Below are 12,178 nucleotides of genomic sequence, written 5' to 3'. Positions count from 1 at the left end.
AAGCCTAGAGAACAATGCAAACCTCAGCAAAAATAATGCAGTTCACAACATAATGTTGTAGCCCCGGCACGAACAATGGTCTTTTTAAGGGACAATGAGATAAAGTGCATTATTTAGACTCACATTTCTCCGGAGGTGAAGCGCCCTCAACATTGTTGCATAAGATCATCGAGCTACCATCATCATCTATGTTGGTTGTACCCTTCACCAATTCTTCATTTGGTGAACTCTTGGGAACATCGCCCAAAGAATCTTTGGATAGCAAGGCACATCCATGTGTGTTGAGTGCGCTAGAACCCTCTGGAGCACCTTCTCCTTGACATGGAACCCTTCGTGAAAACAAAGGCATAATTTTTCAGTATATAGTTGTTAAGGTTATAAATGAAAAAAGGCAATGAAACTTTTGTAGCGCAACTAAAATTATCCCGTCATCCATTTTAATGACCTCAGGTGCTAACTATTTTCTGTTGAGTTCCGTTTCTAAGAACCAGCTAGTGTTTGCACATACTATGAAGTACAATTATAGGGAGACATACAAATAAACAACACGTCGATGTGGTATTTACAATAACTCTTCTCAAATAGGATAACACGTACCAGTCCAATAATTGCAGTTTGATTAAATGCTCATCACAATACGCATATCATGACAAAAGATGCCAGGTAATAACTCTCGTGTATTGCTATCACTGAACCCCTCAAACACAAAACACACAGTCGGGCTCACGGACGAACGAAAGAAAGGTAAACACGGCTTGCCAACCACCTCGTCGTAGAACAAGTTATGCCGATCTTAACTCATGTCGCAAACCACATAACTCAAAGGGCCCAAAGCAACTAAGGACACATGGAAACCAACAAGTGATCCTAAAAAATACTTTCAACAATGTCACCAATAGAAATGTTTGAGCATAGCTCAAAATAGGTGTGGCGTTGCAGAGTAGAGCTAGCTCACCTGGTATTGAGGTCATGGCTGAGACGTTCAAAGGTGTCGACAAAGCACCACTCCTTCATAGTATTGGACCCCTTGTCAAGCAGTTGATGTGCCTCATCTTCTCTTTTCACCTCCTCTCCCCCCTCCACATCACCTACCTCCTGACTAGGGATCGACGATAGCAGATCCTGGTATTCGCCACGGTCCACAGGAGTGTAGAAGCTGACAATTGGAATCAAATTACAGGAGCGACCTTCTTCACCCGGTCCGACTGTAGCTTGATTGTGAAGAGCCCAGAAAACGTGTTAGCGAAAATGACATTCGCTCCCTCGGCAAACCCCAACACGATCAGTCTAGTTTCTGCATTCACCCGAGTACCTTTTGGGAGCAAATTATGCAAGTGGATTACCCGGTTCAGTACCCATCGTGCATCAGTGCGGTCACTCACCTCCCTTGTCCACAGTTTGAGACGCACATCCAGTTCTTCACAAAGACCCAGTCCACCGTCCTCTGACACCATGAGAGTAAATCTCTCTGCATTGCTACCAGACTCGTGGTTTGGTGCGTCAAACTCAGTCAAGCCATGCCTTGCTAAATCGCACTCCAGGATCGACCCACCGTCGGACAAGAAGTAGAGCAGGGATCTCCCAATGAGCAAGCCGCTGGAAGAATTTTCAAAGCTTATCATGAACTCGCTGTGCATCGAGATCAGTTGGCCCCAGGTTCCATGCTCCGACGAGTATACGCGCACCGACGTGACATACGTCTCGTCGTCAGCATCTTCGTCCTCGATGCAGAAGACGAAGGCCACGCCGAAAGGGCCCCCGAGGCAGTCGCGGTGGTCGCACCCATCGGCCGCGCAGAAGACGGCATAGCCCGGCGAGAAGATCTCGAACGCCGGGGGCAGCGCTAGGCGCTGCTGGGCGCCCGTGATTGGCTCCCACACGAGAAGTGGGGGATGCGCTCGTCGTCCCAGTCGTGGAGGAAGCCGAGCACGGGGGCTGCCCCGTGGTGCTTGTGGAGGCGACGTCGGAATCCAGGGCGGGAGGCGGTGTGGCTCCAGGCCTTGCAGATGAGGGAGGCGCGGAGGAGGCAGGCCGGGTCGTCGGGCGGGAGGCGGAAGAGGATCTCTTCGATGAGCTCGTTGGGGAGCGCCGGCGGCGAGGCGCACACGGTGGTTGCTAGGCGGCGCGATAGAGCTGCTCCCATGGTACTTGCTAGGTCTGGATCGGTGTTTGAGTGTGTTGTCTTGTCGGGAATGGTGGAATCGACGACATTGGAGATTTTGGATCCACACCGTAAATTGCCGTTACTAAAAACGCGAAAGATAAAAAATAAACGAAAGAAAGGAAGTTTGTTTTCTACTCCCTTGTCCTAAATATAAGTCTTTTTAGACATTCAACTACAAACTACATACGGATGTATATAGACATATTTAGAGTGTAGATTCACTTATTTTGCTTCGTATGTAGTCCATAGTGAAATCTCTAAAAAAAACTTATATTTAGAAACGGAGAGACTATTTTGCACAAAATTTGCTTCTTCTTTTCTTGAGAAAGGAAACACCTGCCTTATTATTACTTATTTTGCCACAATACAAGAAGGAAAAATACTAAACCAAGTTTTACATCTTTATCTTTATCTTTACCTAATATTAAAGGACGAAGACTTTTTTAAATCTGCATACATTTAGTCTGGATCGATCTTTTTTTCTTAATAGGTTCGCTAGCGTGGTTCGCGTCTATTTCATCCGTAGTCCGCTAGGATTAGGTTTCGCCTACTGTTTGTTAGATCTGCAGTCACAACGAAGTCTGGTGGAGACCACTAGCTAGGCCCAATACAATTATTCTGGCCTGCCAACCCATCGAAATCTGACATGCTGTTTCTACTCCAAAGGAAATCATATATCTGCCCTTTTTGTGTGTGTGTGCAAATCCTCGATCGTACATGATCAGAAAACGAATTCCATACCATCGCGGTCACGCCCCTATTCTCGTTGGTCTCTTCCCTGAGCACACATGAGAGCTCCCCAGGCGATGAGGGGAATAAGCGGTCAAGGTGCCAATGCGGGGCATGCAAGCTCGGCCGCGGGTGTGCTCGTGCACCATGATACAAGTAGTGGCTACAAGCCCAAGGCCAGTGGCCGGCGTATCCCGTTCGGCGTGGTCACAATCGACGAGCACGACAGCGGGTGTGCTCGTGCACCTCGCTACAAGGCCAACGGCCGGCGTACCCTGTTCAGCATGGTCGCGATCTGCACCTTCTCTTGGAAGAGCCCGTCGAAGAGCAGAATCCGTGATGGCGAGGTGGCGCTAACTCCCACGCCAAACTCCGGCGCGCTCCTCCCGGACCAGACCCAACCCCCGCACCACCAGCCCCACCTCCTATCTACTCGACGACGGTTAACATTTGAGGAAGCATAGTCTTTTCTACACCCCTTATCAAGCCATTCATTTCTACATGATCTGTGCAAGTACATTTGTCTTTTTTGTTTCTCTCAAATAGAACAAGATATGAACTTCAAACTTTACAGGACAACAAAACATTCTTACTACAATGTGGGGGAAAACTTTTAGATTTTTTCGTGAATCATATATAGTAAATATTATTATTATTTTACTAAAAAAATCTCATTTTGGCAGGACAACAAAACATTCTTACTACAATGTGGGGGAAAACTTTTAGATTTTTTCGTGAATCATATATAGTAAATATTATTATTATTTTACTAAAAAAATCTCATTTTGTATATTTATGTTGACGAAAAATCTGAAAGTTTTTTCCCAAATTGTAGTAAGAATGTTTTGTTGTCTTGGAAAGTCTGAAGTTGATATGTTGTTTTGTTTTGACGAAACAAAAAAGAAAAAATTTCATGTAGTAATCTAGTTGTGTAGCACAGATCTCAAAGCGAGGGTATAGATAAGAGGTGTCTGAAAGCCTGTGCTTCATAAATCCATGTTCACTTGACGACGCCCGACACAGCCCGCCCTCCTCTCCGAGTTTCGGCTTCTCTCTGACCTCAGGCCTATGCTGCACGACACTCCCCCCTATGCCATTGCAACTTCCAGCTGCGACGTCTATCACCCTCTCTAGATTCAGCGGCCACCCTGCACGGCTGCACGGCAACTGTTCGGAAAGTTGACATAACAGACAAGAGGTAATTTTTTTTTCGGTAGTGTTCGATCCACCATTAATGTGAAAGTCTTCATTGATATACTACTCATGTTTTGTACATTCTGTTTGATTATATTAGCCTAGAGAATGGAGAGAAAGAGGAGCAGATGTTGACTGCAGAATGCTGAACCATTGAAGCGGCAGGAAGACGAGTGTATCTTGCAAGACGAGATCCTCGCCATCGTCCTGCGCCTCGGCGCCCAGTACGACCACATCCTCGAATGCCTCCGCCTTGCTGATCCGGTGCCAGCAACTGTCATCTTCCCAAAATTTAGATGGAAATTTGGATGTTCTTAATATTTTTCTTCTAAAATTTGGATGGAATTTAAAATATACTTTGTATTGTTGTTTTTTAGGTCTTACACATCTCGCGTACCCAGGGCCATCCACACACGTCTTGAACATTCATTAGATGTTTATCGGCTAGCTGGGGAGGCCATGAACAATCTTAAGAAAAACAGGTTTGTACCATTAAACACATGCTCCCAAAATGCTATACATGTTATCCTCTTTGTTCTTTTGGTAATCTACTTCATCACTGACTCAATTGTTGGTTCAACCAGTCTTTGTGGATTCAATTCTTGATATTGGCGAATATTTTTCTAACCGGCAGGTGCATGTGCTAAGTTACTAGGCGACACTGACAGTACAAAAGCGAGTATGTTTGAGCTAAGGGCACGAGCTAGGGGGGAGCAAGGTTTTGGTTACCGAATGAGGTAATTTTACCGAGGGGGACTGATAAATGTGGTTACCACGGTTACTGGAGAAATACCGACAAATACCGAGAATATTTCAAGCGAATTTTATAGTTGAATTTTGAATTCAAATAAGAAAATGAACGAATATTCAAACCAGAGACCTCTCAAAACAGGAACTAGGTTGCTACCAACATGCCATAACCAACTTTCATTGCATTAATTAAACCCTACATACCTTACTGTAAATCGAGTGTTTAAATTCAAAAATTTCAAAAAAATGGTATTTTTTGCTCGGTATGACGATTTACCGAGGGGCACGGAAATACGTGGTAACCATGGGAAATCTTGAAATTTCGACTGGTAACCAAAACCTTGGGGGGGAGTACCACCTGGCTGCCCAGCAGTTCACCTAGACAAAAATAATTAAGGCAACTGTCCAATTCCACTTTCACCCAATGGAGGCTGTGGTTTAGTTTTCAGGTTTGGCAGCCTGTTTTCTCTACGGCAATATGGAACATATATATAAGGCTGCTTAATTGCTGAGTATTTTTGCAATATAGATCTAGAGCGGATATAGACCGTGTGAGGTTGCTCTGTATAATTGTGTATTAGAAGATCTTATTTTCAATAACTTTGGTTGATCGGTTTAGTTGGTTGTCATGCAGGACTATGTTGAACTCTTTTGTGTGTTAATGCTTCAACAATACTTCTCGCTCACTCTCAGTTGAAAGAGATAAGGAGCCATTTTTTTCAAAAGAAATCATCAGATATATTTCATTTCAGAATAAAGTTATTCACATGGATAATCCGAGCCATACTTAATTCTGCCTTCTCTAGCCTTCGTTTATGTATGAATAGCCCGAACACCTCTATATTAATAGTTTTGAAAGGAGAAAAATAGATAAGTGCATACTGTTTCAATTAAGATAAAAGCAGTTTGAAGTGCATATCATCTTTGAGCCAAAATGTGAAATTGGATGATAAGAATACAGAAGCTAGACCATTTGAACTCTAGGGATTAGAGATGCTAGACCATTGCAGTTTTCCTAAGGAAAATAATCTCAATAATAACATGTAATACTTCCATGTGTATATTATTTATTAATAATGAAATTTGAATTTTTTTGGGGGGCGGTCCAGGAAGTTGTTTCGTTGCATTCTACACGAAGTTGAATTTTCATCAGTTGCATTCTACCTATATTGATTAGCCAATCTTATGAAATTCCAGAACTCATCGAAGACAAACAATTCTGGACCCTCTATTTGGTAGGTACTATTTTAACACTCGGAATATATACAAAAAACAACACATGTTACGTGGGAACTCTAATTAGCATGCTGCCTATTAGTCCTATTTAATTCCCCGCTTCCTTTTCCCTTAGACTTTTTGTACCAATGGTTCTCATCATAGGATGTTGTTTGGTCCGGATGTTGATAGATATTCTGACAGTATTCACAGTTCTTCTGCTAGATGTGCCAAATCTAATTATTGCTCTACCGATTCAGTTTTTCCTTGAGTTATTTCCTTACAACTAAGCTTAGTAGAGACGACCTGTTAACAGAGACAGTGTGTTTTAACACTTATTTATTTCAGTTGAATAGTTTTTTTTACTGTTTTGAATAGTATGAATTGCTTTCATTGCATCATACTTCTGGATAAAAGGACGTACCTTTTAGATACCTTCTTAACCAACTTATGTTCCATTCTACATTTATATCATGCAAAATATGAGCAACTTTGTTGGCTTCTCGTCGTGTCCATGTCACTCGAAAATGACCAATGTCAGCCATCAAATCCTTGTTCTCCTGGATGGGAGATCCAAACATGGACGGATCAAGCTGTTCCAAACAGAGAGCACGAGCAAATCCTTGGTTGTGAGTTTCAATCACTGCTCTTGTGAGGCCAAGTTCAGACGCCATTTGTACTCCCCTTCGGCAAGCAACTAACTCCACATGCTCAGTAGAAGAAACGTTGTTGAAAGCATAACATGCAACAGCCCTGAATGTGTTTCTATAGTCTTGCAAAACCACTCTAGCCCCACCTCCCGACCCATTGTTCTTCAGAGATCCATCTACATTTATTTTAATCCAACTCTCTTCTGGTGGCTCCCATCGGACATCCTTCTGCACTGCCAGGGCAGTCCCCTTTGATGCATTAACTTCAAGCCACTCATCCAGGAGTGTATATACACGCCCGGCCAATTCATAAAAAATGTCAAAATTTCTACTTTCTCTTGCTGCATTACGGACCAGCCACATGTGATATAGGGTCATTATCATCACCGCATACTCGGATTCTTTGTTTTTGCACAACCAATTTAACAACCAGCAAGAAAGTTGTTGTTGATTCTCCATGAACACAGGTGGACAGAATATCGAATTGATACCCCTCCTCTCATGCAGTAACTCCCAGTAGTGCTTAGGATACGGACATCTCCAAAAGCGATGAAGAACCGTTTCTTCTCGCCCACACACCAAGCAGAAAATTCCCGGATTAATTCGTCTCCTATGTAACTCAGCACCGTTAGCTAGTCCATTTTTTTAACACTCGCCAAACATGGACCTTAGCTTTCCCTAGCACCTGTGTACTCCATAATTCATTGCAGGCGGCATGCATGGCCGCTGCCGACGAGGCTTCCGGGACTCCTGTTCGTAATTCCCTGAGCTTCATCTCTAAGTGGTAGGCTGGGCGAATAGAGAACTGACCATTTTACTTGAAGTTCCATGCGAGAAAATCCTCCCTTCCCGGTCCTCCAACTGATATTTGACAAATATCCGCCACATCGATCTCATGGAATACTTTGCTGAAGTGTGGTCATGTCCCAATTTTCCCCTGTGTAATCTAGAAGCTCATTAACATGGTTCATATTCTGCGCATCTCTAACTCCCACAGGTTCATCGTTCCTTCCCTGGGAATCCAATTTTCTGTCCACACCTTGATCTTAGACCCATCTCCTACTCGCCACATTAGAACTTCCTTTAGAAGATGACATCCATGATTGATACCCTTCCATGTTGCAGAAGCACTCTTAGGAAATGACGCTTCCATAAAATCAGACCGAGGAAAATGTCTGGCCTTTAAAACTCGAGCATACAACGAGTTGGGAACAGTGAGAATCCTCCATGCTTGTTTTGCAAGTAGGGCTTTATTGAAAGCTTCATAATCCCTAAAGCCCATCCCTCCCACTTGTTTTCTTCTACACATCTTCTCCCATGCAATCCAATGTACCTTACGCTTTCCTTGACCTGCTCCCCACCAAAAGTTTGAAGAAATAGATTTCAGATTCTGGCACAATTTCATGGTGAAATGGAAACAACTCATGGCAAAAGTAGGAGTAGCTTGAACTAGTAGAAAAAGCCCCATTTGTCCCGGTTCATAAGGCCCATTTGTCCCAGTTCGGGAACCGGGACTAAAGGGTCGGTACTAAAGCCCAATACCTTTAGTCCCGGTTCTTATACGAACCGGGACAGATGGGGCTCCACGTGGCCGCTGCGGCTTGCCCATGCAGGGGGGCCTTTTGTCCCGGTTGGTAGCAACAACCGGGACCAAAAGGCAGCCATGCGTCAGCAGTTCAGGGGCTGGGGTTTTTGTTTTTTTAAAGGGGGGGGGGGGTGGGGGGGTTTGGGGGTTTTGTAGGGTTAATTTAGGGGTTTCATATATTGTGTTAGCTAGCTAATAGAGAGAAGTGTCCTCTCTTATCTCCGTGCTTGGTCGACGCTATACGTACTATACATATAGAGAGGACTCGACACGCTAGCTAGTAAGCAAATGAAAGAAACCATTAAGTACACAAGATCGTCATGAACATATACAAAGAGAAGTGATCGACCTCTCTTTCTCTGAGAGATTAGTCGAACAACAAGTTTTCGTACATCTATCCGACGCTACTAGCTACATATATACAATATAAGATCTCTTACAATCCCTAGCATCTGATGTCAAGTTCCACATGGTATTCTCCATCTTTATCTATGACGTGGTCAAGAAAGAATCCCGCCAATTCCTCTTGAATTGATTTTATGCGATCTTGTGGTAGGAGTGTTGGGGAACGTGGTAATTTCAAAAAAATTCCTACGCACACGCAAGATCATGGTGATGCATAGCAACGAGAGGGGAGAGTGTCGTCCACGTACCCTTGTAGACCGATCGGAAGCGTTATGACAACGCGGTTGATGTAGTTGTATGTCTTCACGATCGACCGATCCTCAGTACCGAACGTACGGCACCTCCGCGTTCAGCACACGTTCAGCTCAGTGACGATCTAGTAGAGCTTGAAGGAGAGTTTCGTCAGCACGACGGCTTGGTGACGATGTTGATGAAGCTACCATCGCAGGGCTTTGCTTAAGCACCGCTACAGTATAACCGAGGTGGATTATGGTAGAGGGGGGCACCGCACACGGCTGGGAGAGATCAATGATCAACTTTTTGTGTGTTCTAGGGTGCCCCCCTTGCATACATGATAGAGCCTATGGCTGAAGCATAGGGAACACTTTTCATTTTATCTCTATCTTCTGCAGTGGTCGGGCATTGAGTCTTAGTCAACTTCACACCTTGTAACACAGGCAAGAACCATTTCTTTGCTTAATCCATTTTGAACTTTTTCAAAACTTTATCAAGTTATGTGCTTTGTGAAAGTCCAATTAAGCGTCTTGATATATCTCTATAGATCTTGATGCCCAATATATAAGCAGCTTCTCTGAGGTCTTTCATTGAAAAACTCTTATTCAATTATCCTTTTATGCTATCTAGAAATTCTATGTCATTTCGAATCAGCAATATGTCATCCACATATAATATTAGAAATGCTACAGAGCTCCCACTCACTTTCTTGTAAATACAGGCTTCTCCAAAAGTCTGTATAAAACCATATGCTTTGATCACACTATCAAAACGTTTATTCCAACTCCGTGAGGCTTGCACCAGTCCATAAATGGATCGCTGGAGCTTGCACACTTTGTTAGCTCCCTTTGGATCGACAAACCTTCTGGATGCATCATATACAACCCTTCTTCCAGAAATCCATTCAGGAATGCAGTTTTGACATCCATCTGCCAAATTTCATAATCATAAAATGCGGCAATTGCTAGCATGATTCAGACAGACTTAAGCATCGCTACGGGTGAGAAAGTCTCATCGTAGTCAACTCCTTGAACTTGTCGAAAACCTTTCGCAACAAGTCAAGCTTTGTAGACAGTAACATTATCAGCGTCAGTCTTCTTCTTGAAGATCCATTTATTCTCGATGGCTTGCCGATCATCGCAAGTCAACCAAAGTCCACATTTTGTTCTCATACATGGATCCCATCTCAGATTTCATGGCCTCAAGCCATTTTGCGGAATCTGGGCTCAACATTGCTTCTTCATAGTTCGTAGGTTCATCATGGTCAAGTAACATGACTTCCAGAACAGGATTACCGTACCACTCTGGTGTGGATCTTACTCTGGTTAACCTACGAGGTTCGGTAGTAACTTAATCTGAAGTTTCATGATCATTATCATTAGCTTCCTCACTAATTGGTGTAGGTGTTACAGGATCCGGTTTCTGTGATGAACTACTTTCCAATAAGGGAGCAGGTACAGTTACCTCAGCAAGTTCTACTTTCCTCCCACTCATTTCTTTCAAGAGAAACTCCTTCTCTAGAAAGGATCCATTCTTAGCAATGAATGTCTTGCCTTCGGATCTGTGATAGAAGGTGTACCCAACAGTCTCCTTTGGGTATCCTATGAAGACACATTTCTCCGATTTGGGTTCGAGCTTATCAGGTTGAAGCTTTTTCACATAAGCATCACAACCCCAAACTTTAAGAAACGACAACTTTGGTTTCTTGCCAAACCACAGTTCATAAGGCGTCATCTCAACGGATTTCGATGGTGCCCTATTTAACATGAATGCAGCCGTCTCTAAAGCATAACCCCAAAAATGGTAGCGGTAAATCAGTAAGAGACATCATAGATCACACCATATCTAGTAAAGTACGATTACGACGTTCGGACACACCATTACGCTGTGGTGTTCCGGGTGGCGTGAGTTGCGAAACTATTCCGCATTGTTTCAAATGTAGACCAAACTCGTAACTCAAATATTCTCCTCCACGATTAGATCGTAGAAACTTTATTTTATTGTTATGATGATTTTCCACTTCATTCTGAAATTATTTGAACTTTTCAAATGTTTCAGACTTATGTTTCATTAAGTAGATATACCCATATCTGCTCAAATCATCTGTGATGGTGAGAAAATAACGATACCCGCCGCGAGCCTCAATATTCATCGGACCACATACATCAGTATGTATGATTTCCAATAAATCTGTTGCTCGCTCCATTGTTCCGGAGAACGACGTTTTAGTCATTTTGCCCATGAGGCATGGTTCTCAAGTACCAAGTGATTCCAGAAGTCCATTAGTATGGAGTTTCTTCATGCGCTTTACACCAATATGACCTAAACGGCAGTGTGACAAATAAGTTGCACTATCATTATCAGCTCTGCATTTTTTGGCTTCAACATTATGAATATGTGTATCACTACTATCGAGATGTAAGACAAATAGACCACTCTTCAAGGGTGCATGACCATAAAAGATATTATTCATATAAATAGAACAGCCATTATTCTCAGATTTAAATGGATAACCGTCTCGCAACAAACAAGATCCATATATAATGTTCAAACGCCGGCACCAAATAACAATTATTCAGGTCTAAAACTAATCCCGAAGGTAGATATAGAGGTAGCATGTCGACTGCGATCACATCGACTTTGGAACCATTTCCCACGCGCATCGTCACCTCGTCCTTAGCCAGTCTTCGCTTAAACCGTAGTCCCTGTGTCGAGATGCAAATATTATCAACAGAACTAGTATAAATACCCAGGTGCTACTGCGAGCTCTAGTAAGGTACACATCAATAACACCTATATCACATATACCTTTGTTCACTGCTACCTCTTGAGCACCGTGTTGGTTTTCCCTTGAAGAGGAAAGGGTGGTGCAGTAAAGCAGCGTAAGTATTTCCCTCAGTTTTTGAGAACCAAGGTATCAATCCAGTAGGAGACCACGCGCGAGTCACCTCGTGCCTACACACACAAATACGAACCTCAAAACTAACGCGATAAAGGGTTTGTCAATCCCTTCACGGCCACTTGCAAGAGTGAGATTTGATAGAGATGATAATAATAAGATAAGTATTTTTGGTATTTTTATGATATAGATTGAAAGTAAAAGATGGCAAAATAAAGTAGATTGGAAACTTCTATGATGGAAAATAGACCCGGTGGCCATAGGTTTCACTAGTGGCTTCTCTCAAGATAGCATAAGTATTACGGTGGGTGAACAAATTACTGTCGAGCAATTGATAGAAAAGCGAATAATTA

General features: G+C 43.1%; 1 pseudogene; it reads right to left on the bottom strand.

The window, feature by feature from the left end:
• Positions 1 to 951: 951 nt before the first annotated feature.
• Positions 952 to 2,143, bottom strand: LOC125554910 (annotated as a pseudogene).
• Between the last annotated feature and the right edge of the window lie 10,035 nt (positions 2,144 to 12,178).

Source organism: Triticum urartu, chromosome 4, assembly GCF_003073215.2.
Source record: "Triticum urartu cultivar G1812 chromosome 4, Tu2.1, whole genome shotgun sequence".
NCBI lineage: Eukaryota > Viridiplantae > Streptophyta > Magnoliopsida > Poales > Poaceae > Triticum > Triticum urartu.
The sequence above is the reverse complement of the archived record's forward strand: the minus strand, read 5'-3'. Positions and strand labels throughout refer to the sequence as shown.